Raw genomic sequence first — 16,230 nt, 5'->3', positions numbered from 1 at the left:
CCTGTTCCACAGAAACATGACGTTTATATAAGTTGGGAGCACTTCTAAGAGTATTGATTTACTTAACTCTGTTTTCAGGCCACTTCTTACTGCAGCTTTTGAGAGTTTAAGCCACACAGGTCACAGATATCCAAGCAAAAGACAGGCAACAGGAGCAGCAAAAGAAAAAGAGGCACAAGCAGCCCTACTCGAGGCAGGGATTGTCAGAGCAGAAGACAGGTTTGCTGCAGCACTTTCGCTGGGTGGCACAGTGGGTTTGGACTTGGCATTTGATTTTCTATGACCACTAGATGGCATAAAAAAATCTGTTGTAGGCATCAGCTTCTTCCTGAAAAATTACTAAGCGTGGGGGTCACGCTGCAGTTAAAGCGGATTCTTACATTGCTTTTAATAAAAGGCACATTTTAATGTGTCTCTTAGATGCAAAAATGTACTGGTAGGAGTCATCCAACTGAGTGGAAATTAACCTTATAAGCAAAATTCAACTTCAGATAGCAAGGACTGCTGAAGTCAGTGCCATTCACAGGTGGAGGATAACACAGCATAAGCTGAGGAGAAGGGAGGTTGTTCTACTAATTGCATTACAGGACCAGGCACTGAGGAAAATCATCAGTTCTCATCTTGGTCCCAATAATGATTTTCTTTGTAGCTTTGGGCAAATCATATAATCCACTTCATTCATCTGTTTCTGTGTGAAGGGCAATGATTTCCTACCTTGCTGTGATGCCAGAGGAGTAAGTTAGTATTCATAAAGAGCTCTCCTGGTGTGTCCATCCTGCACCATCCAGCTTTTGCTGTCCCACTGTCATGGTTCTAATAAGATGATGGAGTATGGATAAATTTAAAACATACTAAAAGAAATGTTGCTGAATGTTACTGAAAGAAAGTAAAACCACTAAATGAAATGGACTAGTATTTTTTGTTTCTTTTGCAGTATAATTCATTATGGAAATTTCATGGTGAGTGAAAACAGCCTGCCTGCTGTTCTCCAAAACCCCTCTGAGTTAAAGAAGCAACCTGATGGATGGTGGCTGGCATGGGCTGACCCCCACCCCCAGCCCTGCTGCCCTCCATCTGAGAGCAATTTCCAGTTCAAATGTGGAGCTTTGGTGCAGCCCCTGGTTTGGTTGCTTGTTAGTAATTGAAACTGCTAGTTACTCTGAATGCTTTGCAGCTGGTAATGCCTCTGTACATTCTTAGGATAAAGATCTTTGGTGATTTTAGCACTAAAATATATGATTGTAATGGCTTCTGATATTGGCAGACCATAAACTGAGATGTTTCTGAATGCTGTTAGGAGCTAAGTGAAAGGGATAGGGAACCCCCTGTAAATTACTAGAGTGGAAAAGTCTCACCACAGCAATTGGTGTGACTGCTTTGGTCATGAGGTGACATATTTCTTTTTACTCTTAACTTCATTGAGTTTAGTGGACATGAATACCCTAAGGAGAGCCAGAGCATTTTACAGGGTATACCAGGCACTACTTTTCATCATTTAGAAAGGAAAGGTTTAAAGGTTCAGATAAGGACAGTACTGAAAAAAGAGAATTTGGCACGATGTCCCTGAGAAAACAATATTGCAACAATGAACAATGATGTTCAAGCATGCTTTATGCACTGATATCACTGCCAATGAAAAGAGACTGACTGTATGTCTTCCCATAATCACAGAGGGTATTTATGGCATAAACGTAATTTTTGGTTTATCTGAAACTGAGTTTTATCAGCTGTCCTTTAGCAAACTTAGGAATCAAACTGTGTATGAGAGAGTCATGAAAACTGTCAGACCAAAACGCACCCAACGAAACAAATGATTACTGATTGGCCTTGAAGAAAACTGAGGAAAACAATTTCAATAACAAAAATAAGACACTGAAGTGCTGTAACTGCAGTGCCAAACTGATTTCCAACCACTCACAAGAGTATCTGCTTTGTTTTTCCAGTGATAAATTTAGTTTTTCCGCTTGTCTCCGCTGCGCATTTTAGTGATGACATTGGAGACTTTTCAATTTCCATTTAAGATTTGAAACAGAAAAAAAATCTTATCTTGGCAGCCTGTGAGAGAACTAATGCAGTTGATAGAAGATGTGCAGAAAAAGGTTTATACAAAGGATGAGTTCAGACTCAGCACCGAGCCCCTGCTGCTCTCTCCAAAGCTGTGCCACAGCCAGGTGACAGCAAGCCCTGCGCAGCCTCGGCAGCATCCAGCTGCCCTTCACATGGACTAGAAATTCAGTGAGATATTTTACCTGCTCGTTTCCTTGTTCTGCCCCTGTGCCTGGGCCTCACTGGCTGTGTCGCATTATCCTGTGCAGAGGAGAGGCCATATGGCAGCGCCTGTCCCCCATAGCGACATGCCTGCTGTGTACGTGTGGGATGAGCAGATCCAGCACATGCTGTACAAGCTTCACACCTGAGCAAGGCCAGACCTGCTGCCTTCGTACACCAGGTGGGTGGTGAGAAGGCCCTTGGATCTTTGGCAGGAGCCTGCTGCTATAGAGGAGGTGAGGCAGGAAGAAGGCACCGAATGAGAAGAGGCTGCTGCCACTCTGAGGGGTATTGCAGGGTGCCAGCAGGAGTGGGATGTGAGCCAGCCTGATGTGGGTGTGCTGCCATTTAGTTATCCCTCATACTGAATATGCTGCTATGGAAAAAAGTCCCTTGGGTTCCAGCTTTGGATGCTAGCAACGTGATCATGATCCTTTGGGACCTATGATTTGTCCTCCCACGCAGCCAGGGCTTGCCCATCTTCATTAAGTGAGTACAGTGCTCTACTGCTGGCCAGAGACTGTTTGAGGCAGAAAGTGTTTCATGATCCTGAAAACAAATCCTTCATGTAGGAAATATAGTAACATGCCCAGCAACAGTACTGACTTTGAGCCCTTAGCACCATTTTGTTCCAAATAATTAGCCTTCTGATAGTGTTTTTTTTTCTAGATACTGAAATCTTGGTATCTTGTTGCTCCTCTTAATGGATCAACATGAATCTCAAACCATAATAAAACAATACCAAATTAGAGATGATTTTAGTTTCCAAAAAAATGATCAAGCTGAGATTGAAAGTTGAAGAATTAAATGAAAGGGGAGAAAACCACCATAAAGAAGTACAAGCATTTGATAAATAGCTAATAGACTTAAGAGATTCCTTTATTTTAATGCTCAGGGAATTTACTTATTTTCCTCATGTAGAACATGCACGATACCTAGTTTAGTAATATTTCAAGAAGATTTTTTAGCATCTGGCATTCAGCATAATTGTTGCAATGCTCTGGCAGCATGCTACCCTGTAAAGCTAACACATTAACATGCCACAGAGATGAAAATAAATGGACAAGACTCAAGAAATTTTCACTGCGAGGTGCAGCTCCTGTTACCTCCAGCTCCATGGAGGATTCATGCTCTAATGTCATTCTTCTGCTTTTTATCCCTCTGTCTGGAACCAAAGGCATTTTTCCTCTCTTTCTATATTTTTTTTTTTTTTGTTCAAAGGGTTGTCAACTTCAAGTACATTGCACATATTGCAGCTCATAAAGACGTGGGAGTAGTGATGTGGATCAAGTGAGGCATGTGCACTGGGTTTATAGGATTATGCAAGTTGTAAGCAGAAAACCTGACCTGGATCAGGCATGCAGTATTTTCTGAAGCATCTTTAATGGCATGAGTAGAATTGGATAGAGCCTAATAACAGACCTAGAACACTTTTCTATTTGAGTTAGCTACAAAAGCTGCTATACAACTGATCTTTAAATAAAACGGTTTTCATTAACAGTTATTAAATACCACCCTGAGATCAGATAATTGTTATCAACTTTTCTTATAACAGCCTGTCCTTGTTTCGTTAAAAACAAGACCAGTTCTCTTTTAGTGCATTTTCCTTTCAGCTAAGTTCTTCTAAGTAACTGCCCTCTTCTGAATTTAGCTTCATAGTTTTCGGACACTGCGCTCCAGGACTGATAAGAGTCACCAATGGAATGTTGAAGAAGCTCATGTTTAGATTTATTGCTATGACAGCCAAGAATTCTGATAAAATTTTGCACATTGCGTTGCGAGAGGGGCATGTTTGCAAAGGGGCAGACAGAACAGGTGACTAAAACTGACCAGCTGAGTATTCCATCCCATCCACATCATACACCCTATAAAGGAGGGAGATCACGAGAGTCTCACTGTCTTCGACCATGGCCGGCATCTGAAGAGGACCTGCCAGCCATGCCTGCAACCCTAGCCCTGGATCCAGTCCCTGCATCCCTGAATCCAGTTCTGGTTTGCTGTGAAGTCCCACCCAGGACTTCCGGGTGCCCGCCCTGCAGCAGCTGGAGCTGCCAACTCCGTATCGAGCGAAGCTGCTACCCTGGGATATTAAAGATTAGTTTTGTATATTTTGTATTATTTTCTCTATTTATTGGTAGGATTAGTAAAGCCTTTAAAACTTTTTCCAACCCTGCAAGTCTAAGCCTTTCTTACTTCCTCCTCACAGTCTTTCCTATGCAGGGAGGGTAATTGAGGGGTTAACAGAGAGCATCTGCCACGGTTTATTGTCGCCTTGCAAATAAACCTTGACACAGCCTAAAATTTTGCAGCTAGCCTTTTCATAAAGGAGACAAAATAAATTTTCATATTTATGTATCCTTTTTCTTTTATAAGATTACACGAAATATTTCCAAATGTAGTAGTGCATTCTGGAATTGAAAAGACAAGACTAAGAAAAACTAAGATGACAACAAAATACTATGGCAAATAAAATGAGAAGTGCGAAATACTTCCCAGAGTTCACCAAGACTTTGCAATTGCTATCCATTTTCCTGGCCAAGGTACTCTGCCACTATGGCAACAATAGCAGTAGACCGAAAAAGAGAGAACAGAAGTAGTGAAGAAAATGCATTTTTAAACAATCCTCAGTAGATACCATTGTTATTGGACTCTTATTAAGCATTCAGATAGATTTTAACACACTGTGCATATTGTCCAAGCCCACTTGGATATGATGTAAAATCAGTGGACTAAATCATTTTCTCCTTGGCACTGGTGTAAATCCAGAGTAAGTCATCACACTACATCATGGTTATTTCCAGTTTTCCAATGAGTAACTAAATAGAAATTGGTCCAATGTTCCTTGACTCTCTCTTCCACTCTCTTGTATAGGAATAACCCATGAATACATCAATGAGAATATCATGCTGACTGCATGTTCTCCACTTGTTAATAGGAGAAAAAATAATGCCACAATGGTTTTTCCCACCACCTCTCAGTACAAGAATTGCAAAGTACTGCCAGCTTTGAGGATCCTGTGTTCTAAGAAAAATGAAGCTGGTGGGTCTGGGGAGCAGAGGAAGTGTAAGTGTGAAATCAGGAGTCAGCTGCCACCCAAAGGAACACCTGACGATGAGGGAAGTAACATGAGAGTATCTGGTCATAGCAGGAAAATAAGGAGGGTGATAGACATAGACATGAAATGAGTGGAAACTCCCACTGTGGACTCTGAGCACCAGGAACTGGGTAAAGAAAGATTTCAGTGGCAGAAGCAGGAACTGGTCTTGTTCAAAAATAACAAAGGTCAAGTCATATCCTGGCCAATACAAGATAAAAACCCAGAGCGGCTGCCTGCCTGCGGGTGAGGTTGCCCAACTTGCACCTTGCTGTATTTTAGTCTGACATTGCACACAGAGTGAACTGGCTGGGGGAAACTAAACTCCTTCTGCCCCACCAACTAAACACACAGGAGTTTGACGTACAGGCTGTTAATATATCCTGTTTCCCAGCAAACTCTCAGCCTCTGTAGGACACACTCACCATTGCCCTGCCAAGTGAGTGGACGTGCAGTGGTGCCTAAGAAGAGTGTGGTGGGTAAGACACACAGGAGGGAAGGCATTTCATCCTCAGCCTTCAAAAAATGATGTGGCAGCACAGTCCAGGGATGAATCAGGCCCTACAGAAATAGCATGACCAAGCAGCTGCAAGCAAACATGGACCTTTTTAACTTCATTACCACAGATCTTCTACACCTTCAGAAACAGTCTGGCGGTGGCAAAGCAAAGGTGCTGTTATAGCCCAGACCTGATAGAAGGGCTCTGCATTCCTAAATGATTGAATCAAAAAGCAGAGCATAAACCCCGTAGGCAACATGCCTTGCACGAGGTTTATTTTTACTATGTGAATTCAAGCGCTGGAATGTCCTGTACCGATTCCAGATGGGTTAACGCTTTCATGCCTTGCAGCCCGGCCAAGACAGGACACCCAGTGCTGCGGGTACCAACTATATCCTCATTTTCCTTATACCTCACTGACCAGAACAGCTGTGCCTTCCCTGCATTTCTCAGCCTACTATTCCTTTGGGGGCTTCTTGTATTATTGCTCACACACATCTTACTTCTCCTCCCCCATCCTTGTCCAATCCTGTTCCAAGAAACCTCCACAAATGCCAACCACATAAGAGGTGCATGACATAGCTGATAATATATGTTATGGTTGCTAATGCCAGCTGTTGTTCTGTCTTTGTGAACCTGGCTCCCTGGTTTAAAAGTAAAGCCAGGCTGAAAAGGAAGATCCTTCACTACTAGATCCTGGAAATGGCTGGAAACAACACAAGGATGAAGATGCTCTGACATTTTATAAGGGGAAATGCTGTTCCCTTTTCTCCTCCAAGCCGGTGACACCACTACAGCAGGCAAGGGCAGGAGGGGATTGCAGCCAGGCTGGCAGAGGGTGAGGTGCTCAAATCCACTGTGGCTGAGACCTGCTGCTGCCCAGCTCACAGCACCCACCGGGCTCCCCAGCCTGTGGCTACTGGACCCATATGAGCCCACACCGACATTTGTTCTTTTGAACCTTGGCAAGTCAACACTTGGTCACAGTTTAGTTTTTCACTTGGGGAAGCATCGCCATGCATTACATTAATGAGACAGAGACTGTTTTAGTTGCTCGGAGCAGATCTAAGCAGTTAACAGGAACGCGAGAGGCTACTCATGCTGACAAACGGCAGCCCTGCAGGTAGCTCCACACTTAGGTGCTTCCTGGAGGAATTCAGAGAAAATGGGAAACATCAGTAGAAACAAAGTTTGTTTGCTATAATCTACTTTTAGCTGATCTTCTAAAAAATGTGCCAAGACTCTGAGGTCTGAGCAACCACAGTCACCTGTTCTAATGCAACTTTTAAAGCCTTTGAAAGATGGTAGGATAGACTATGTTGCATTTCATCCTGGGTTTTATTATATTCCTTGCTGATGGAAAAAACTAAGAGGCCAGTACTGGAAAACTCCTTAAGTGATCAAGATCTGCTGTCACAGCTTTCGTTTTTTTCCAGTCAACTCCTCTAGGGCAAATGTGCAGATTAAGACATGTCCTGGTGCCATGTAGACTTCTACATTGTGTCTCCATCCCATATGGGCTTCTTTTCTCCAAAACTTTCCGGTTCTCTTTCTAAAATAATTTTTGCATGTCCAGCCTAGGCAGGGGTTTTGAGCAATTTCTATTTGAAGAGGCAAGGTGGTTAAAATGCTGAAGTATTTGTTCAGGAACTGAGACAAAGACTGAAGCAACTTGCTTTCCAGCAATTGAACCCAATTTTCCGAGTCTTGGACACAGGTACTCACACTGTAGCTTTACCGTGGAACACTTCCCTTGTCCAGAGAAGCAATAAAGCACCTCAACTGTGAACTCATCATAACCTCAGTTTAATTTTTAAAAAGATGTCTATAAAAGGAAAAAAAAAAACAAAACACATAAGTATCTGCTTTAGTCCCTCACTACCCATGGGCTCTGTTTCCCTCTCATATGTTAGTGAGAATTAAGATTCCTGTAGTTCTAATGAGAGCCCTTTACTTAGTGGCATAAGCCCATCTCAGCCACCACCACAGATCTATAGCGACCACAGCGAATTTATTCATTAGATTTATCCTATGTTTATTAACAACCCAGCTCAGAAAAAGAGTCAGTGACAAAAACCATCTGGAATAAACATAATAGAAAACAAACAATGTAATATATTCCGTCACTGCAGCCTAATTACACTGTTTGCTGCAAATACTATAAATTCAAGTGACAATTTACAAGCTGAACTCTTATTAAAGGGAAAAATGAGCTGTGCAGGGAAGCATAAATCAAAGTACCTAATCAACACAGACAACACATTCAGGGATTTAAGAGGCAAGGTATGGTAGTCCTTTATTCCTCCTTGTTTTCAATTTGGGAGACCTGCTGTGATGTTGCAGTACATTACACGCTATATCTACTTATGCAACATTAGGTAGAAGCATGTCTCTGGCTCTTGTCTCATTTTTCACCAGCTACAACCTGTGAATTTCAGGTTTAAAGACTTTTTTTGTCCTACCATTTAAGCTGGGAGCAAGGTGTCCCAAGCACCAGTTTTCTTTTAAGTCAACTCTCCTCTTTTAGGCTATAGTAAAAGCTTGGAATTAAAGAGAAAGTTAGAAAAGGTTGGAGTTAGCTAAAAGCAATGCCAATTTGATCCAGACCAAGTTCTTATTGAGTAATTGGTTCAGCAAGAAATAAAGGAAAAAGATCTTTCCCTCCCATGCAGGCATCTGAACAACACATGGCTGCCGTCCATGATGTGTTTCGGCTTGGAAGCTGGAACTGACTCATTAGATGCATCTGGTGTCCCCAGGGATGCAAGAGAAAACACTAGCAGCAATGAAGATGGTAGAAACCATCTGAAGCAGAAATTAGCCAACCATCCACTCTGCATTACAGCATGAACTTCAAGAACAGTGTTAGGCACCTGCAGGAAAGCTGAGCCCTCAAAGACATAGCAAAGTGATACCGTGCTGCAATGTGTAACATGCTGTGAATTTAGGGACAATAAACAAGTAATCTGGAAAATACCCACTCAGGCCAACAGGGGAAAATCTTAAAACCTCATTACAACAAGGGGTAACAAGCTAGCATTAGAGTGAAATCAAGACAAACAAATATGCACACATCTCTGATCACAGAAGTGTGGTCATAACTTGCCAAAATGTTAGCAAAATATTATTTATGTAATCCTACACTGAAAATTTCCCTGTTAGTGAGGAAATGCTGGAAGAGTTTTTTCAACTCTTTCTGTGGGGGAAAAAAAAAAGTGAGAAAGGTCTACACTGAAGGGGACAAAGATGTCAAAAGAACCACATGTCACTTTATCTGCCATAAGGAGCGAGATCACCAGTCACCACCAGCCCATGTGCAGAAATGCCTCACTGAATCTTCACTTTCCTTCTTCGCCTGCCAGGAACCAGGGTCCTTTCACACTTTGGAAACAGCCATGTTGCTGAAAGACCTTCTATCATGAGATCATCTTGGAAACAACATTCATCTCATGAGAAGGCATTTCATGTTTCTCCCTGAACTGTTTTTTATCTGGAACAGGACCTAGTGCTCTGCTCAGGGTCCAGTACGCCCTGAAACATAGCTCGTTCTCAACCATAATGTAGGGTTATTCTCAACAAGAAGGTTGATAATGAGCAAACTTTTGTCACAGCTCATGTAGATGAAAAATACCCAAGATTCTGTTAGTGCATGTGCTGTTTTCAGAAAGAAATAATGTTTGATATTCTTTTCTCCTTGAAGAGACGATGTCATAGATGTGGCCACATTGGGATGTTTCTTAATTTAAGAGGCAAGGTGCGAAGTTAGAGAAAAACACCCTTGAGAATTTTGAAATTTCAGTGATTCATAAAAGCCAAAAATTTGATTGCCAGCTACCTGTGGATCCATTTCTCCAGAGCCTTATTGCATCATCTGTATTAGCATGCAAATCACAATGACATGGCTGTTTCTCACTAATTTCAAGTGATATTCACAGCATAAATGCACTACTGAGATGGTCTTTGGTAACACCTTCATCCAAGCATCTCTGCATGCTCTCTGACTGAAGCTATCATTCTCTTCAACCTGGAAGATGAACATGAAGATGACTCTTTCCCTCACGTGCTGTGTCCATGCCTATTCTTAAAAACCAGTGTATTTAAGTCACCTGTCAACCCCCACAGGTGTTGTGTTCATTTATGCCTCTTTTCTTGGCCTTAACTATGATTCAAGCAGGAAACTGCAAAAGCTTTTTTTTCTCACTTGATTCCCACTTGAGCTATAGGAATTTCAATAATGTTCAGAAACAGATATAGATAAAAGAAGAATGACTCCTATTTATAGGTTACAAAAATCTGGGAGTATGTGGTGTCTGTCAGTAATTATAATAATAAAATACCTTGATTTTCAGTTTGCTTGTATTCTTACCCTCTTTTTCTATGACTGTTGATGATCAGTCTGACTAAGGAATCTGAACATTTTCCTTCCTAAACAAGGAATGTCCATGAATACAGACCATTTTCTTTAAGAAGCAGAATATAGCAGCCATAGTATGGTCAACCCAACATGCTCACATAGTGCCTAATCTTTAGCTTTGTAACTGGGAATTATCCTGCCTATTTGGGATGCTCAGACACTTGTGTTGTTGTTCTCTTGAACCTTGAGCATTTTTTTGTAATCCTCCAGGATTCTCAAGTCTGGATTTTTTCCTCTGAGGGAGGAGATTCAGGGGACATGCTAATTACACTGTTCAGGCAGGTTGGAGGTTGTTCATGCACTGGGGCAACGATTGGGGTGTGCTGGTGGTGCCCTTGCTGAATCTGCTTCGCCATTGTGACAAAACAACCAAAACAGTCCCAATGCTTTCTTTTGACTCCCTGCACTGTCACCTTTTCCCATATGTTCCACCAAAGGCTTTCAGTGCTCTCAAGGATCTGAACTACTGATAACTGCCAACGTCAATTTGTGGTGAACACAGAGTTTATTTGCAGTGTTATCAAGGACCTTGCAGGGACAAGATAGCTGAGATACTGAACTATCTCAATGAACTGTCTATCAACAGCCCCTGAAGTCAGAAACTACTTGCTAGAGCATCAGCTGATCAAAGAAAAGGGTGATGAAATTCAGATAAAGAATTGCTTTAATTACTACATAGTCTGCTCCATCGTTATTTTAGAAAAAGCTGGATGCAGATGTTACACAAATGTAAATGCGGATTTCAGGAAACATGTTTAAAAGCCACAGAGGAAACCTTAAAAATATAACAGAAATAATTCCCTCTGGAATATGAACACAAACAGATTCCCACTCCCACAACTACATTTAGGATATCAAGTATGTTGTTCACTGAACTTCAGAAACGGGCAGTCACTCAAAGGCGGGTTGCATTAGCTGACAGCTATTAATAGCAAAGACTGACAATACCTGTTCCAGCAGGTTCATTTTCCTACAGGCAGAAAGGCTGTGTTCCCATTGCCACCCTCCGTTGCGGACGCTTGCTTAGAGCAGTTTGCAGACCAGCTTTCCACCCGCAAACCTGTGTGCGACCCCACTGCTGCCCTGCCTGCCGAGAGCTTTTCCATTACAGGAACCATTGTCACGGTAACTTGTCTCTCCATTCCGGTCACCTCTGGATGTCTTGCTACTTATGGCCCTTGGCAGTCAATTTTGCTGATTGTCTTGTAAAGGATTTAGGTTGAGGGCTGTCAGGTTTGGAAGGTTTGTTTCTGCTTCTGACCTAGTAGGAAGACTATAGGCACACAGAGGCACAGAAAGGATTAAAAGTTGTTTCTTTCCCTCTTTACAAAGAACCTGTTTATTTATGGATGACCATGAATGGATGTGTATTTCCAGAATTCAGGAAAACTACCTGCAGTTTTCTATATCTTCACAGACGTCTAGTATGATCTCAGTTCAACAGCCATTGAGTCTTGCCTTAGTCCTCACGTATGTTATCCCAAGAGGTGTTATTCAGAGAAATAAAAGCATATGTGCTGAGGTGTTGCACCAGAACCCCTAACGGACAGCAGGGTTCCACAGTGAGAGGGATCTTGAGATAAGTTCAAGAGAAGTCTGGCACACATCAGAATGTAATCTCTTCATATCATTGCAAGGATTTATTTAGGAGAACCTCTCTCTGAGTTACATTACTCTCAGGTAGTAGAGCACCACCTGCAGTTTTTGAATTATTTGAACATTTGCAGTCTTTAAACAATTAGAATTGTCAGAAAGAAAGACAACCCATCAATCAGAAGTTTTCACAACTCTTTCTCATTTGTATGTAGATTTCTAAACCTCATATTGTCAAATAATAGACTATAGAATAAAACCCTTTAACAATTTCATCCTTTTTCTTTTAAACCCTACAGCATTGGATACAGATGAGAACTTAAAACTTTCAAAGTGAAACTGAAGGAACTGCTCTCTTTGGTCACACTAATGGTTCTGTTAGTCCACTGTTGTCTTGGGTAATGACCAGTCCCAGAAGACATCTGAGTGAGGAAACCACCAGGAAATGCACAGCTAGTCAGGGTAGTAATTAAAGTAGCCATTAGCCTTGGGCAACAAACTACAAGAGTCAGCAGCCTGTGTGTTTTGTTTGTACATGGACAGCTTTGCTTGTATCTGCAGAGATGGGCATTAGCCACTGAAGTCCACTGGGCTACAGACCCTTACTGCATCCCAAGCCTTCTCTTCTCCAGCAAGGCTGAACACCAGCCTTGGTACTGTAGAGTAAAGAAAGGCTGATTTGAGGTGCAAAAAGTGGAAAACCTGGTTTCTGGGACAGCCTGGGATTAGGGGTTAATGTATCCTGGAGAAGTAAGAAAGCAAAAGCTTCCCAGCAGGAATGGAGAAAGAGAAAAAAAGGGAGATAAAAGAGTATCTCCTACATCACCACTGAGCCCTTCCAGCACCCCTCCAGCACTACAAACGTTTAAACAGCCCTGTCCCTTCTCAAAGGTGGAAACAAAACTCCAAAGCTTGGTTGAAATGAGGTGTTTCTCTTCTTTCAAGATAGACTGGTGCCTTGTGTAAGCGCTGAGCCCATGCAATAGCATATCTTACATAATTTTAATAAACAACGCCTTTGACAATCCGTGCAATAATACATTCTTCAGATCAACTAATTCAAGTTTAAACATTTCTCACATGTCACAGGCTGGCTGAAGAGATTTCTTTAAAAAAAGAACTCTTCAAGTCTGAAAGTCAGGTGGAGAGGGAGAAAAGAATTAAATTTTTAGTTCAGTAAATGAATATCCAACAGCAAAACATTCGGATAAAATCTGTTTATCTGGCCGCTTTTCCTTGAAAGCAAATGAGAGTTATCTTCATATTTGAGATTTATTCTTTCAATTTCTGTTCCCAAATTTATTCCTAGTCTAAGATCTTATGTTCTCAGATTCCCTGCTCATCAAATTTCATAGCTGTATGTCCTGAAAAATGAGATTTTAGAAAAATAAAGATCAAAAGATTTTTTTTTCTCAGTTACTTTTATAGGCACTGCATTATTTCCTGTGGGAAATTTTTCAAGAGGAAGATTTCAGACTGCTTACGGTATACATTAGAGTGAGAATGTAATTCACAACCAGGGCAGCTCCTTTGACCTGTTTTGTTGCTTGTTTGCTTTGACTGAGCTCAGACTAGCACATTTTGCAGTTGGTTTGCAACTTGAAAACATAAGTTGAGTAATGAGATGAAAATATCTCACAACAAATAATCCTGAAAAACATGTGGTTTATTGGTTTGCGAGCTAGGAAGTGACATAAAACATCCAGACATGGAGACTTTTCGTTTAGTGCATCAGCTCTGCATACTAAGAGTACATTTCTTCCCATAAAGTGTACACAACAAAGTATTTAAAGTTGTTCAAATTCAAAGCCATAACCATCTGCTTATCACAGACATCTGTTGCTTCAAAGCAAAGGACTATATGAATGGTTCAGAAAGCTTTAGAGCTCAAAAGATGCCTTTGCCAAGAGACTAATGGAACACATGAATATACATAAATTCCCAAAATACAAAAACCTGCTGTCTTCTTCCTTGGGTGCAGTTACACCAGCTTGGTATGTGAGAGCTGAGTTGCAGAGGAAAGAAATAATAAGAGTTACCCCAGCTGTTACCCATCTCAGTACTGAAAATTAAAGATTTTGTCACTCTCCAAACACTCTAGAAAAGCAACTTCTTCCTCCATCAGCAGAGGAGTCTGACTTTCACACCAATCCCTTACATCTCTGAGTTGCTCCTGCCAATGCACCTTCAAAACATGACTGTTTCCACCATACAACCTTCTTTCTATAGAACTTTTCCCTGTTCTTGCTGAGGGAGGCGATACTCCAGCTGCACTGGAAACAACATACTGCAGCTCTACAGCCCTGTGTGTCTCTTGATTTCCTTGCTATTTTGCCCCTCAGGTCTGACTGCCTGGCTGAAGTCAAGGAGGACCTTCCCATTGACTGCAGCAAACCATGGTCATCTCCCTAATGGACAGTGTCCTTGTCCCCATGTGGCTTTTGCATTGCCATGGAAATGAGGGTCAACAGCAGGGCTGGGAGCTATAACAAGGTCTTTGGGGCAGCATCGGTGTTCCTCAGAGCACCTGATTCAGGAGGTGATTGTGGTGGCATATCTGCAATAAGTGAAGTTGGTATTGTCCTGTGGGTATGGGCCAGATTTCCACTGTGAGGGTTGGAAGGCAGAGTTTGCACCTTGCAGACCTGTGGGTCTAGAGAGAAGGACCTGCTAAAAGTTACTGGGAGCTGTGAAAAAATGTGAGCCAAACAGAAAGTGCAAAGTCAGAGGGATAAGGTGCTTTTGGAAAGGTTGCAAGGAATACAGGGGGCTAGAGGCTGTCTGAACAGAAAGATACTGGAAGCTGTGAGTACATTACATTTCTGATTCAGGTTAATACCACTTGTACCTGGTCAGTGGAGCTAATCAAGCTTCCTGGCACAACAGCTAGTTTCCATTCATTTATCACCCTATTTGCATTTGTGCAGCCATCAAAAATGAAGGGGTGACCTCACAGGGAAGAAGAGAAATTTGGGATTTCAATGCTTGTCTACCAGGCCAGTTAATGACAACACATACATGAACTTCAGAGAGAGCAAGGAAATATTTAATGACCTTAAACTGTAGTGTGAAGCTCACAGAAAGTTGATTCATCCCTGCAATAAACTCCAAATAACAATAGAGAAAGTGGGTATTTTAAATATGAGAAGGAAGAGCAAGATAAATTTTTATAAAGCAATCAAAATATTTCTTCTGTCATTTTTCCTCTTAATCACATAATCTGTGACCTCTTAAACATTACTGTAAAGCATATAAAATCCCACAAGACCTCAAGTTCACCGTGGTGGTTACACACCGCTTTTGGGATCACTGACCCTGCTTTATAAGCTGCCCTTCTGCTTTTTGTTTTCTTTTGCACAGATTTTGTGTTTTGCTGTCAGTTTCCCATTGTCCTTGAAATTGGAGTAACAAGAAATTGAAGAAATCAGACAGTTCTGCATGCTGATCACAAACAGAGAACAGAAGTTATCAGTGGTCGGAAAACAAGCAGAGCCTGCCTGAGCCACGCACAGATTCTGCTCCTTACACTACTCACAGGCAAAACATTTCTAGGAAGATAAGTTAGTTATTTATTGTGCCAACATATGCACATTATTCAAAGCAACAGCAAAACAACAACATTACAAGTATTAGGAAATCAATCTCCAGTTTAGATTATCTCAGAGTTTTTATGAGACAAGACAATATATGAAGTTTGCTTCAGCAAAATAAAGCCCTTTACTTACATGGTTTGCAAGAGCTTCCAGCAGCCAGAGTTTCTGAATTGCAGCGCATGCTGATATTGTGCTTTGCTGAAAGCGCCCTAACTTTGGCACTGGAGACAGCACATAGTTCACTGGTGCTTCAGATTGATAAACAATTTCCTTTAAAAATGCTCTCACGTGTTTTTTTATTGATGGTACACACTGACAGTGGACTGCAAAGCAGAAAGCCTGTCTGGTATTATGAGGAAAGCGTTTCCTCAGCTGAATCCGAAAAAAAAAAGAGCCCTTGACCTCGACAAGTAGAATAAATCTACTATATCTCCTGGCTCTTTTCTGAGTGCATACTTGAGCAGTAACATAAGAGGGAGCGATTGGAGTGCAGAAACTGTGGCATGTCGTGCTCTGTACCCGTGGAGTATGTGAGCAATGCTTTTAGTGCAGGCACAGCAAAATGAAAACACAATGCATGTTTCCAGCTTGTATTTTGTTCACATATTTTAAAAATAACCCAAAGATGACAGACTTTTCTACTTCAGTTCATGACTCTCAAGTGGCAGCGCTCTCAGCTCTGTCCCCTGTGCTGAGGTTCCTTACATTCCAGATGAGGTTACTGCTGACTTTCTAGTTCAAATCGTGATTTCTGAGAATCTCTGTATCT

At 41.6% G+C, this 16,230-nt stretch overlaps 1 protein-coding gene across 2 annotated transcripts in view; it reads right to left on the bottom strand.

Annotated features, from left to right (window-relative positions):
- C1QTNF7 (C1q and TNF related 7) overlaps positions 1 to 16,230 on the bottom strand; it is a 51,937-nt gene that overhangs the window by 20,365 nt on the left and 15,342 nt on the right. The window contains exon 1 of one of the 2 annotated variants that reach the window (XM_065837009.2): positions 15,594 to 16,053. The exons of the other annotated variant lie outside the window; for it this stretch is intronic. The gene's annotated coding sequence lies outside the window, so the exon portion shown is untranslated. Of the gene's footprint in view, positions 1 to 15,593; positions 16,054 to 16,230 lie in introns of those variants that run through there. 2 annotated transcript variants of the gene reach the window in all.

Source organism: Patagioenas fasciata, chromosome 4 (genome assembly GCF_037038585.1).
Source record: "Patagioenas fasciata isolate bPatFas1 chromosome 4, bPatFas1.hap1, whole genome shotgun sequence".
Lineage (NCBI taxonomy): Eukaryota > Metazoa > Chordata > Aves > Columbiformes > Columbidae > Patagioenas > Patagioenas fasciata.
The sequence above is the reverse complement of the archived record's forward strand: the minus strand, read 5'-3'. Positions and strand labels throughout refer to the sequence as shown.